Source organism: Balaenoptera borealis, assembly GCF_965194805.1.
Source record: "Balaenoptera borealis genome assembly, chromosome: 12".
NCBI classification, from domain to species: domain Eukaryota; kingdom Metazoa; phylum Chordata; class Mammalia; order Artiodactyla; family Balaenopteridae; genus Balaenoptera; species Balaenoptera borealis.
The window spans coordinates 22683770-22698073 of NC_138869.1; the positions used below are offsets into that span (position 1 = coordinate 22683770).

Below are 14304 nucleotides of genomic sequence, written 5' to 3' on the forward strand. Positions count from 1 at the left end.
CTCAGGGTCTGCTTCTAGGGCAAGGGGTCCACGCCAGAGAGGACCACCAGGGAAATCCAAATTAAGAGGAAGAATCAGAAACCTAGCAAAGAGTAGCCCCAATAACATTACAGACGGAAGGTTCAGGAAAGACCCACCCAGAAACGCCAAGCCAGAGGAGGCCTGATTCAGAGCGCTGGTGTCTGCCAGAATGAATGTCCCTGTTCTTGTACTGTCATAGGCTTGAAGGCCCTTCTCAGAAGTACACCCACCATCTGCCTTTGTCCTACTGGCCTTTTCTAGTGGGTGGGCAACATGCCAGGAAGCTGGGCTGGGCTAAGGTTGAGATCCCCATAGCCGGTGTGTGTTTGTGTGTGTTTGCAGGGGTGGGGGCTGACTTAACACAAGAAAAACTCCAAGGATTAGCCTCAGCCTCCCCCAGGCGGGGCATAAATGGGGTAGCATGGGCAAGTAGCCCATCCTGGTAGCAGAGCCAGATGCGGAGTTTGCGGAGAGTGGCTGGCAAGATTCTCCCACTTGCTCTCGCTTGATGTAGCGTATGCAAAGCCCCGGTCCTATTATTCCTTTCCTCCTGAGTCAGAATATGCCAGAGTCACTGCTGTGACCTGGGCCTTTTTCCCCTCCACTCACAGACTGAGGCTCCCCCATCCCTCCAACTCTGTTCCCTCTGCACCCCATCTTTCTGCTTTTCTCCCTAAAGATCCCTCTGGGATGGAGCAATACACAGAAAGGTTCTCTGCGATCATGGTCTAGACTCACCAAGAGGCAGGCCCTGTGCTAAGTGCTTTAAATGAGGATCAAATTAAATTCTGTTTAAAATCCTGTTTGGCTCCACTTTCCAGATGAGAACACTAAGAGCCCAGAAAGGTTGAGTAAGAGGCCCAGCATCACACAGCTAGTGTGGCCCATTTGGGATTTGATGTCAGGGCTGGTTGCCTCTGAAACTTGGCTTCTTACCTGCTCTGCTCTTCTGTGTCCTGGAGGTTTGCTCACTTACAGGTATAAATATCTGAAGTAGGTGGCAATTCTCATTGGACCTTGGATTTTTAGAGCACTTTACAGTTGACAGAGCCCGTAAATCTATGTGATGACTCTGCGTCATTTGGACAAGAATGATGAGGATACGGTGCTCGGGGCAGTGCGAAAACGGTAGCCACTGGGAGTAGTAACAGTACCGCTCTCCTCTTACAAGTGAGGAGACCGAGCCTCAGTTCAAGCCTCTGTTCTAGACAGAGACACCCAGTAAGTGAGGAGCCACATGTCGGGACCCGCACGTAGCTTGCCCTGTCGCTCTGTCTCTTTCTACATCCAGTGACCAGTCTGGTACATTCTACCAGCAAGTCCCTGGAGCCCTGCTTTCTTCTTCAGAGCCTCTTTGGCTGATTTTCAGAGGAATGCACAGGGCTTTCAAAGAAGTGTTTATTCCCTGCTCTCAGCCCAGCACGGAATTCAGAAACAGAATGTCAGAAACACAAAGGGTTCAGGTTGCACTGCTCCTGGAATGCAAAGTCAGGAAACTTTCCCTCCTTCTCTTGAGAGGTCGTAACGGGATGGCTGGAGATTAACTTGGACTTTTCTGGGGCGTGGGAAGGAGGAGACAGAAGTACAGAAACAGTTCATCGAGGCCTGCTCTGATTGGAAAGCTGGTTCTGCGCTGAATGATACTATTGTGGATGTGTGCCTTTCCCACCCGTATTGGTTGGGGAGCCCACAGAGGTGACGAGGGAGAAAAGAAAAGGCTTGATGATGTTATGGTCCACATTTCCCATCTTTACAATGGAAGAGCTTGATTATACCCAGCAGTGGTTCTTCCCTGAAGGTGACTTTGCCCCCCAGGGGACATTTTTGGTTGTCACAAGTAGGACGAGGGGGGCGTGCAGAATACTACTCGCATCTAGTGGATAGAGATGCTGCTGGACACCCTTCGATGCAAGGACATGTCATCCGACCAAATGTCAATAGTGCCCAGGCATCTTGAACATTCCTCCTGAATTAAGCCCATCAGCAGAGAGCAGTAGAAAGAGAAAACCTGTGCTGTGTTTTGAGGGTGCAAAGGTGACGTTTCTTTGAAGTGTTTTATCTGAAAATTGCAGAATATTACTGTGATATTGTATTTTATATTAGGAAATATACATTTGGTTTTCGTCCCTTTTCCTGTCACAGAGCTCCTAAAACTCTTGGAGCTTCCTGTGCCGAGAGCTACAAAGCTGTCTATTTTTAGGTTAATTAGGTGACTTTGGGAGGTGCCTAAGAATGGGTGGGTGAGGAGCTGATTGCCAGTGGAGTCAAGCAGGTGATTAGAGGGTTGGAACTTTGAGGCTTTCCACCCCCGACTTCCAGGGAGGGGAGAGGGGCTGGAGGTTGAGTTCAATCACCAATGGCCAGTGACTTAATCAAGCATGTCTGTGTAATGAAGGCACCATAAAAACCCGGGAAGGACTGGATTTGGAGAGTTTCTGGGTTGATGAACACATGGAGGTGCTGGGAGGGTGGCATACTCAGCGAGCCTGGAAGCTCTGCGCCCTTTCCTGCGTGCCTTGCCCTTACAGAACCTTTCCAAAATGTTTCTCTGAGTTATGTGAGCCCCTTTAGCAAATTAATGGAGCCCAAGGAGGAGGTCATTGGAATCTCTAATCTGTAGAAGTAGAGGATGGTTGGAACGTCTCGTCTTTAGCTACTTGGTCAGAAGCCCAGATGACAGCCTGGACTTGTGATTGACGTCTGAAGTGGGGGGCAGGGGGGGCAGTCGTGTGGGACTGAATCCTTAACCTATGGGATCTGACGCTCTCTCCAGGTAGTGTCAGAGTTGAGTTGAATTGTAGGACAGCAGAGAATTGTCTGGTGGTGTTGGGAAAACCCATGGATCGAAATGGTTGTAAGAATCTTAATTGCATTATACCCTAATCCACAATACATTTATTTATTTGTTCACTCATTTAGCTAAGATTTACTGAGCACCTACTATGTGCCATGCCCATGGTACCCGAAAACTGAGTTCACCTCTTGGTGGGTGTTGAGCCAAAAGACACAACCAAGCCAAAGATCGGGAGAAGGAAGGAGTTATTACTTGCAGCAAGTAAGGAGAACACTGGGGATTTTTCCAGAAGCAGTTTCTCCCCGAAGAGCAAAACTGGAGAAGTTTAAGCTACGGGTATATGCATATTCAGGAAGGGGTCTTAGCAGAGGAGAATTCAGCATAGAATTGGGGCAGAGGTTGACAGAGTCCAAGCTTTAGTTGATTGAAGCCATGAGGGTTAGAGAAGGTCAACATCATCATTCCATCCTCCACCTGGGTGAGGGCCTTAGTTCCTGCAGAACTCAAAGATGTGTCAGATTGTTATGTATGTCCCTTGAAGACTGTTTTATTGCCCAACTATTGTTTCTTGACTGCTTTTCCTTTGTTCCTCCATTCCCTCACTTCCCTTAAGACCATTAAGATCACAGAATGACTTAGGCCACAAATGGCTTCTCTTATGTCAAGAAAGCCATGCCTGGTTCTCTTTCTCCGGGGACCCCCTACCCTATCTGCTGACACCCATTCTGGGCTCTTCTTTTGTTTTGCTGTAGTATGACCCTCTCATTTTTCTGGTCTGAGCTCACACATCACCTTCTCAGAGAGCTTTCCCATCCCGTCTAAAGCATTTCACCACCTACTTGTCATTCTCCTTGTCCCCATTTTACAGGTGAGAAAAATGAGGCACAGTTTATTCACTTATTTGCTAAATGAATGAAGAACGTTCCCCCCACCCGCCTGCCGAATGTGCTGTGTTTATGCTATAGCTTAGCATATACTTGCTAATGTCATGCTCCTGGGGGTACTGACCCTATTTGAGAGGTTTAGGGAAATGTGTACACTACATAGGATCTGGTGCGGGCCTGTAACTTCCTCACAAACTCTTTGATCTTGGATATGTCAAGTCCTCATTCTGAGCTTCAAGTGGTGTTTTTTCTTTTTTTTTTTTTTTTTTTTTTGGTTTTGGGTTTTTCTGTTTTTTTGGTCAAAAAAGAACAAACAGGATTGGAGTAGGTCTGTTTTCTCAAATTATACCCCTTAGAACATTGACTCCAGGAAACGTTACTAGATTTTCATCCCCCCCAAATTGGAGGGTCTCTAGGCAAATATATGTGGGATATGTTTTAAATTATGATTTTTTTTTAATGCAGGACCTATCAGAGCCCTTCATATGTTACTGTCTGGTGTGAATGCCCAGGAGGAATATGTCTTTTTCATTGTTTCCCAAACATATCTGTTTAAGGAGACCAGTTTCTGAGAAGCACATTGCAGGACTTGAATCCCTCAACATACACCTTGGGCAATGTTGGACTGCACAATAGCTAGGCCTCTCATCACTCTTACATTCAAAATCTGTGTGGTGAATACGGGGTAGTGAGTATCAGTTATTCTCGGCTATGCTGCTCCCCGGTACCTGAGGTCTCCTCTCCTGCCTTGGCACTTTGTAAGACCACATTTCTCACCCCTCTTATCTCTAGAGGCAGGGTCTGTGTCTTGTCCTGGTCAACAGAGTGAGAGAAAGAGTCTGGCCCCCATGAACCATCCCCGCCTCACTCCCAGGGCCTCTACCCTCTTTCCCCTCAACTCCCAGCCAGATGCTAGGATCCAATGAGGCATCTCAAAGCCCTAGGAAACAGTGGAGCCACCAGATGGAAAGGATCCAGGCTTCTAAAAGCTGTGTGACCCAGAGACGCGTGAGACGTTAACCCACTGTTGTCTGAAGCCACTGAAATCCAGGACTTATTTGTTACAGCACTTAGCCTAGGCTGACGGACCGTAGTCACTCAGAGAGAACATTCCTGTTTAGCTCATACCACGAATGGGGATGAAGAGGTGCCCTCTCCTTTCTCACACCTCGTGTCTCCGACCACAGGCCACTGCTGACATTAACAGGTGCCTTGTATTTCCTGGTGTCAGTAACCAGAGGCAAGGAAAGACACCCGAGGAGAATGTAACGCTGTCCCTCAGGCGGCAAAGCCTTTAATAATGAGGGCTGGTGCTCACAGGGACCCTCTCCCCTCCTTTCTTCCTTTAATTTGGAACCAAAAACAGAATGAAAAAAGGAAAAAATCCCCAGAAATCCGTGAGCTGTTGTCAAGCAACCCAAGTTTCTTTTCGGCTGTTGTCAGTTTCCCGAGGGTAAAGCGAGTCCCTCTTGACACCTGTCAAGACACTGGCGCTTCCCACCTGCCTGTGGTTAAGATGCTGACAGCTCTTGCTGGCCAGGTGTGAGAGCAGCGAACTGCACAGGGAGCAGGTCTGTGCCGTGTGCCGGGCCCTGGGATGCCTGGGGCTGCTGGGCGCCCGCGGGCTCCGTGCCCAGTCACAGGGGGAGGCAGGGTCCGTGCTGCAGGACCTTTGCAGCAGCCTGCATGTCTGGGATTTAGCACTGGGCACCCATGGGGAGAGGAGGCTCGGCTGGGCTCAGCTCCATCTGTCTCTGGCTTCTGGTTGGCCTCTTGGCTGTGGGCTAGGAGCCCTCTGCAGTTCCCTGCTTCTCTCAGCAGCTGCTCAACACGGGACAGGAAAACTGCCCTCCCTCCGGTGGACTGGTCTGGGGGGAGCCTTCTCGGGGAATCCGTGGGCCAGAAGCCATCCAGGGTGGCCAAGGTCTAGAGACCAGACCAGGCAGGCGTCTGAATCTTCACACTGAATCTTGTCTTTATTCCTTCCCTACCCTGCATGGCTGCTCCAGGCTGAGATACTAGCCCAGATAAACTCAACATAAAAATCACAATCCAGCAAGTCATGGCCATTCTTGTCAATTCTGTTAAAGGTTAATCTGCTTTTCTCCTTATTAATGAGGGGGCCTCGGAAATGCAGCCGGGCCTCTCCCGTGTTTTGGTAGATTTAGGCTAATAGGCTATTTTATTTCCATGGTAACAGCTTCCAGTGTTACAAGAAGATAATTTTCCAGACAAAAGATTTGTGGGTCCTATAGTTCTGCAGGCATCTGACTGTGAGACTGGGAAAGTGAGTTCAAGGGCTGCCCAGGATTGCACATTGGATCCATTCTGGGGCACCTGTTTGCTTCGGGCTTCTGGGTCTCAAGGCTTTGTTAGGGGGACTCATTGTAGAAAATTGGCAGGGACTGAATAAAGGTATTCTTTGAAAGACAATGCCCTAAATTCGTTGTCTTATGATTCAATGGGATTTGAGTGAGAAGTGGCTTGTGTTTATAGTCAGTGCTGCCACAACAGTGGCCTCTGCCCTGTGGGGTGAGCTGGGAGCCGGCCTGCTTAGAGTGAGGGTCTCCTGGCAAGAAGCCCCCAGGCCGAGCCTTCCTCCTCCTCATCTCCCAGTCTCAGAGCAGACGGGCAGAATCTCCTCCTCCCCTGCATTCAGCACATACTTCCTAACTACCAGGGGTGGGTAACAGGCAAGTCACAGGGAGACAAAAGAAGGACGAAACAGGCGTGGCTCTTGCTTTGAAGGAGCTTCCAGTTTATTGGTGTGTTAGCGGATGGGTGGGTTGAATAGAGACAGGTAACCAGGCGATGGCAGTAGTGTGTGGTATGTGTTATAACAGGCATGTCCGGGATGCTAGGGGCAAACATTGTAGGTCAGGAAAGACATGCAGGGAAAGAGCTCTTTTAGACGGACTTAAGAGCAGACTTAAGAGCCGTGTAGGAGTGAACGCTGCTCAGACATTAACTAATTGTCTGTTGTGAGCCAAGCATAATCCTAGGTTCTCGAGATCCAGACGTGAACAAAACCAGACAGGTTCTTTATTGGCACCCTGGTAAGGTAAAGAGATATTAATCAACCTTGTAATTTGTGATGACAGCTGCGATCACTGCTACCAAGGGGAAGTTCTTAATGCAGTGAGAAGTAGTGAGATGGGAATTTGACCAAGACAGGCATCAGGACGCTCATGTATGGTTGGGCAGGCTGTGCACTGCACAACTCTACAAGGAGCTGGCCACAACATAGACGTTGTAGATTTGGATATCTGCCGTGGTAGTTTTCTGGAAGACGTCATCCAACGTGTCTTAAGAAAGGGGTGCCATTCCCAAATTGCACGAAATTAATTCTATGGCCTAGTGGAGCTCCTGCCAGGAGAAAAAGAAAAGTCTTCTCCAAGTAAGTGGTAGTCTCCAGGATCTGGACAGTGGGTAGGAGCTCAGTGGGTGAAGAGAGGGAAGGAGGGGGTCCCAGATGCAGGAACAGCAGGTGCTTGTTCGGGTAGTTGTATTCCACAGACTGAAAAGAGGCCAGGGGGCTGGAGGAAATACAGTAGGGGGCAAGGTGGTGCAGGATAAGGGTGGAAAAGGAGGCAGGAGACACATCGCACGGGGCTAGGTCCAAACTTCACTTTCCTGCCTAGAGTTTTCAGCGATGCTGAGCACCCGGGGACTTGGGCCTTAAATGGGAATAAGTGTGTGAAGTAGATGCAGCCGTGGGAAGGGACCATTTGTTAGTTATGGAAACAAGGCAGATTTGGTGGCCCACAGTCAGACCAGTGACTCTGAGAGTTTGGTCCATGGATCACTCGGGATGTATGTTGCATATACAGCCTCCTAAGTCCCACCGAAAGCCTACCAAAGCAGAATCTCTGGGGCAAGTCCCAGGAATCTGCATTTTATCCAGTAAATCATGTCATTTTGTTGCAACCTAGGTTTGAGAATGGCACAGTTACCCTAGTGCCTGTGACAGCTGCATTCTTTCTTTTTTTTTTAAATTGGAGTATAATTGCTTTACAATGTTGTGTTAGTTTCTGCTGTACAGTGAAGTAAACCAGCTATATGTATACATATATCCCCTCCCTCTTGGACCTCCCTCCCCTCCCGCCCCATCCCACCCATCTAGGTCATCACAGAGCACCGAGCTGAGCTCCCTGTGCTGTACAGCAGGTTCCCACTAGCTATCTATTTTACACATAGTAGTGTATTTATGTCAGACCTAATCTCCCACTTCATCCCACCCTCCCTTTCCCCCCTGCAGAATAAGGATGAGAATGCAGTTGTCCATTCATCTGTCGATGGACACTTAGGTTGCTTCCATGTTCTGGCTATTGTAAATAGTGCTGCAGTGAACACTGGGGTACACGTGTCTTTTTGAATTATGGTTTTCTCAGGATATATGCCCAGTAGTGGGATTGCTGGGTCATACGGTAGTTCTATTTTTTGTTTTGTAAGGAACCTCCATACTGTTCTCCACGGTGGCTATATGGACAGCTGCCTTCTCATCCTTATTCTGCCCTAGCTGATGGTGAGACCTTAAGCAAGTTCAAAGCTTCTCTTGGATTTGTTTCTGTATTGATCCAGTGAGTTCCATAATATCTGCCCTTTCTTCCTAGAGGATGGTTTGTTCATTCTGCCCCAGTGTTCATTAAGAAACTACTATATCAAGGAAGCAAAAAAGTTTTATCTCATACACTAGATCCAGTTCCTTAGGAGCAGCTGCAGGGAGAACAGTGTTGAGAAGGAGTCTGAAGCTGTATACTGATTGGTTTAAGGCGTCTGTTACAAGCACTGAAAGGGAGATGGTGGTACGTCAAGTCTCAAGCCAGAACTTTCTTAGATGAGACGTCATACCCTCCGAGTAGCCTACCTAGACCATCTAAAGCAGCACAGCACACCTCCCTCCTGTCACTGACTAACGTATCTCCATGTAATTTCCATCCCAGGCTTCATTATAATCTGTATCTGTCTTGTTTGTTTAATTGCTCACTTGTTTTTTCTCTGGTCTTTTTTGCCTCACTGCCTATAAGCCCCCTGAAGGCACGACTCTGTCTCCTTGGTTTACCACTACTGTCTTCCTGGCTCTTGGCACAAAGTAAGTGCTCAGTGAGCAAGTATTGAATGCATGAACGAAGGCATCGGGGATAGCCTTCCCAGAACTCTATGTGAGGCACTACACGCAGCACAGAAGATATAGTGCCACTCGGCAGAGAGCAACATTCAGATAAGGAGATTAAGACTTGCTCAGAAGGAGTAATAAACTTGAACTAAATGATAGAAGCCAAGTGTAATGTGACCACAGGGGGGAAAAAATATTCCTTCACTGAGAATGTTGTGAAGATATAATGACATGAACAATGTCAGCTTGCTCTGAATGGTTGAAGATGCTTTATGAATACCAGGGGTAGTAATTCAACATTAGGGAGGGCCAACAGCGAGGAGGTCATATCAATGAAGGTATAGACATGGATGAGCTAAAGTACAAATTACATACAGGTTTCAGGGCATCTGTCCCAGAGAAGTGAAAACTTAGGTTCACACAAAAACCTAGACACAAACGTTCGTAATAGCTGTATTCATAGTATCCAAAACCTGGAAACAACCCTGATGTCCTTCACCGAGTAAATAGTTAACAACCTGGTCCATCCATACCATTGAATACTACTCAGTTATAAGAAGAAACAAGCTATTGATACAGGCAACAATTGGGTGAATCCCCAGAGAATTACACTGAGGGAAAAGACCAATCCAAATGGAGCATAATACTACTGAAATGACAACATTATAGAAGTGGAGAACAGGTTAGTGGTTGCCAGGGGTTAGGGAGGAGGGAGAATGAGTTAGTTTGGAGGAAAATGGGTGGGGTTATAAAAAAACAAGTGGATGGATCTTTGTGGGGTTGGAATTATTCTTTACTCGGCTTTGGTGGTGGATATGCTAACCTACATGTGTGATAAAATTGCATAGAATTGAATACACAGAGACACATACAAATGAGTCCAAGTAAAACTGGGGCAATTGCAGTAAACACTGGGACGGCATCAATGTCAAGAGCCTGGTTGTGATATTCCACTAGAGTTTTGTAAAATGTTCCATTGCGGAAAAGCATACAGGGGATCTCTCTCTCTCTATTACATCTTACAATTTCATATGAAACCAATTATCTGAACATAAAAAAGTTAATTAGAAAAAACAGCTTTCACGTCTTCCAACTTGGTTGGAAGTTGGAAGATGACCAAGGTGCACTCCTTGCCATTTCCCGCCACCCTTACTCCCACCATGGGACCAAGTTTTTCACCGTCCATTTTCCCAGAGACTCCTGGCATCTCGCGTAAACTGCACAATCTGTTACAGACTGTAGCTCCAGCAAAGCTTTCTGGAAGACATCACTGCAACTCTTGAGTGTTCACCGTGGACACAGAGCCAGTTTACTAGCTTCCAGACTGGCCGAATCTGAGGACATTTGCATATCCAAATGGCAGCCTATGAAATCACATGTGAAGGAGACTGCTCCTTTTGCAACCTGTATTGCCATCCTGATAACGTTCATGTCCTCGATTCTAACTGCTTGCTCCCCACCCAGCTTCCTTGCTAGAGTGCAAGCACCATGAGGACAGGGAGATGGTGGCGTGTTCCTGCTGTTACCCTGGCCCACAGTGCCTGTCACACAGATGTCCCCATAGTGGCCATTTGTGATTTCTGCCTGTCCAGCCTCCAGTTGTCCTTCTGACAAGAGCATCTTTTTTTTCCTTTGAGGAACCACCCATCCTCCATTACAGACAGTCCTGTGGGAGTTTGAATCAAGGTGCCCTGGTTCCTACTGTGGCTAACGGGAGGCAGGAGACCCAAGCCAGGGCAATCAGACTTGGTGAGCGATGAGCCCCAGATTTTCATGAAAAATATTTTAAAAGACATGCTCTTTCTTTCCTGCATGGTTATTGTTCTGATAGAATGTCAGCGGAGAGCTACTGGGAGCCTTCTTACTACCTTCCCTTGGAAGAGTTGGTCTGCAGTGAAGCCGACACAGTAGAAAGCAGCGCTGAGAAATGGTGAGACAGCAACTCCTAATGCATCATTGGAGCACCTGGATCTAGACATGCCTGAAGCTATTTCAGCCTTGAACTCTTCAACCATGTGGGTTGCTCTAGTGCTGTTTTTGCTTATGCCACTTCGATTTGGCTTTCTGTCCCTTGCAGTCAAGACTCCTAAATCATCCAAGTACTTAGTAGGTATTCAGCAAATGAATGAATGCGTGAACAAATGCAATGATGCAAATATTTATTATCTCCTATGTGGCAGGTACTATTTTAAGGCCCAGTGAAAGAAGCAGAGGAGCCGCAGAAATGACTGCTTCCCTTGAAAGCCAAGTCTGTGGCCTGACAACCTAGAATTTGGATCAATCCATCAATTATGGTTGCTGCTCAGAAATATCCCTTTTCCTCCCAGCCTCACTCTTTTCTTCTCCCACCATCGTAACTACAGCTCACGCCAGTACTAAGGCACGGCCCCCCGACCCACTAACACCAATGCTCGTATTCACTCCTGAGGCCAACTGACTTGGTCGTGTCTGGTTATCAGATGCAAACTTTGTCACAGCAGGGATTTAGGCTAGACATTAGGGGAATATTGTGGTACCAGATGGTGTGTCTGAAGAAGGTTGTCCTATTTTTTCAGTTTTAGGATTTGACAATAAATCAGCCTGGCAGGCCTCGGATGTGATTTGGCCTCAAAATCATCTCTGTTAATCCTTGATGCTGTGTGTATCCAACCAGGTCCAACCAGGAAAATAGAACCCGCTCTCAGTATGTGAACAAAGGGAGTATAACGCAAGGAACTGATTACACAGATGAAGGAAAGGGCTTGAGAAGCAAGAAACAGGGACCTGAGAGGCAACCCAGGGATTTGCAAGGGCTGGATGACAACTATGACGAGCCTAGAGAGACAAAGGGAGCAGGTGGTGGTACCTAGGTCCAGGGCTGGAGTCACCCAGTGGAGGCTGGAGCTATGCCAGGTCTGTCCCATGGAAGCCAGTGCCAAGATAGACATACGGTCCATGTGAGAGAGGCCACCAGAGACAGGAGGAGGAGAAGGATTCTACCTTTCCCTTCCTCCCGCCTTCCAAACTCACAGCAGCTCCTGTTGGCCACACCCAAGCCAGCACCTCCCATTGGCCACACCCAAGCCAGCACCTCCCATTGGCCACGCCCACCAACCTGGCACCTCCCATTGGCCACACCCAAGTCAGCACCTCTCATTGGCCATACTCAACCTAGCATCTCCCATTGGCCACACCCAAGTCAGCACCTCTCATTGGCCATACTCAACCAGGAGCCTTGAGCCAAGGGGCCTCTGAAGCAGCCTGCAGGGTCAGCCTCCTGTGATAGAGAGCAAAACAGAAGTTGGTGAGAATGGATCAGAGAACCATCAGACCCTTTTCTGGTTCCCGCATGCAACACTCCCCTTCTCACCTGGGAAGAAATGGACCTTTGGGATCCAAAGATGTCATCACCATGCGTGTCAGAAATGGGGATCAAGTTCCAAGACTCATGTGCTGCTGGTAGGAGTATAACGTGGAGCAGCCACCTCAGAGGACTGTTTAGCAGTTTCTGATAAATTAAGCATATATCTACCCTATGACCCAACAATTCTGCTCTTAGAGACTTACTCAAGAGCTGTGAAAATACTGTACAAAAAGAATTATAGAAGAATGTTTATAGCATTATTTTCCTAATAGCCAAAAATTGGAAATGACTTAAATGTACACTGCAGGAAAATAGATGAACACAATTATGATAGAGTCAGACAGTGGGACACTACTCAGTGATAAAATAAATACACGACTGCTACACAAAACCGTGTGAATGGATCTGAAAACATAAGTGAAGAAGCCAGACACATACTATCTCATTCCATTTATGTGAATCCACGAAGAGACAAAAATCTAATCCATGGTGATAGAAATCAGATAGTGGTGGTGGGGATGGAAACTGACTTGGAAGGGACATGAGGGCACTTTCTGGTGTGATGAAAATGTCCTGTGTCTTGTTTTGGGTATCAAACCTCGTTAAACTGAAAACCTAAGACTGGTGGATCTCATTTGTTATTTATATGTCAAATTAGTCATAAAAATAAAAAACAACAAAGAATCCGTTTTCAAGGTAAAGGACAAATTTCGTGCTTTTCTGTTTGGTCTGTACCACCAAGAAGAACAGCATTATTATTTCCTAGCAGATTCCTTATTCTTCCATTTTGTGAGATATAACCCAAGAGTAGGTCAAGTGCACTTGTCTTCTTGGACTAATTAAATCCGATAGGCAGCCCTAATGCCCCTGCCAACCACATGACTCATGGACGTGAGGTTGATGGGTGTTTTACATTAAACTAAGTGACCATAAATATTTACTTACATGACCACTATTTTAAAATACATCACCTACGACTGCACATTCCTTTTGGAAATGGTGCTCACCTGGCTTCATCCAGAGAGCCAATAAGGATCCCTGGGAAAAGATACTAAGGCAAGAAATGTAATAACCACACAGCAAATCTTGCTTCCCCAGCATTCATTTCCTATTTCCCAAGCCCCACTCCCAGTTTGCATTTAGGGGGCCATGTAGTTCTAGGGAAGCTAACCCTCCACACCCGCCTGTCTGTACCTGCCAGTTCTAGGTTGGTAGCCCTTGACCAAGGCTAAGCCCATCATTGCATCCCACCCCCAGCCCCCCACAGAGATTGGGTGAAGGCGGACATGTGACCTAAACTGGTCCAATCATACTGAATCTCAGAACCTTGGCTTAAAAAGACTCTCTTTCTCAGGACAGCTGTGGTTTGGTGGAAGTCAAAGGCCAGGCACTGCAGTAGCCATTTCTCTTCCATGAGGAGAGCCATGACAGGGACACAGCAGAAAGGAGAGATGAGAGAACCGCAAAAAGCAGGGCTTAGCCTGCTGGCATCATGATAATATGTCTGAGGTCAGCCCTCTCTCTCTACGTTTTGGTTACATGAGCCAAGAAACCCTCCATATTGTTTAGGCCAGTTTGAGTTGGGTTTTATATTATTTGCAACCAATGGCATCCTAACTATTAGGTGATGACCAGAATGCTAGGTTAGTTTGGACAGCAGGCCAAAGTCTGAAAAAGGGTCGGATTAGGAATCAGAAGCCCTGAGTTCTGGTGCTGGCTGGGTCGTGATGGAGCTGTATGACCCCAGGGAAATCATTTAACATGGCAGGGTCTTAGTTTAGTCTTCTGCATAGTAGGGAGTTAGAAAGCAGGATCTCTAAGTTCTGTGGCATTAATAGCAGTGAAAACGATGATGATGACGATTTATTAAGTTCTTGCCATGTGCCTGTGCTGTGCTAATTGCTTTAGATCCATTATTTCATTGGATTCGTGTATCTCTTGGAGTTTAATCAGGAAAGCAGAAACACTGTGAATATTATGGAATAAGGGATTTATTTTAAGAAGAAGACCCTAAACAACTGTGGGAGAAGTTAAGGATCCAAAAGAGGGAGTTGGAGGATCAGAGTAAAGTCAGCAACCAGGCCAGCAACCTCTCCTCCTGAAGCGCTGCTGTTGGTAGAGAGTAGGAGCTTGCAAGGGAGTACGG

General features: G+C 47.1%; 2 protein-coding genes across 2 annotated transcripts in view; one reads left to right on the top strand and one right to left on the bottom strand.

The window, feature by feature from the left end:
• The window catches only part of PROK2 (prokineticin 2), a 411259-nt gene that overhangs the window by 168017 nt on the left and 228938 nt on the right, over nt 1-14304 (top strand). The gene's annotated exons all lie outside the window — the stretch shown is intronic.
• Nucleotides 1-14304, bottom strand: part of LOC309607741 (uncharacterized protein) — a 53310-nt gene continuing 39006 nt past the window's right edge. Inside the window, exon 2 of the mRNA XM_082346633.1 lies at nt 1-14304. This exon is cut by the window's right edge and continues 17712 nt beyond it. The gene's annotated coding sequence lies outside the window, so the exon portion shown is untranslated.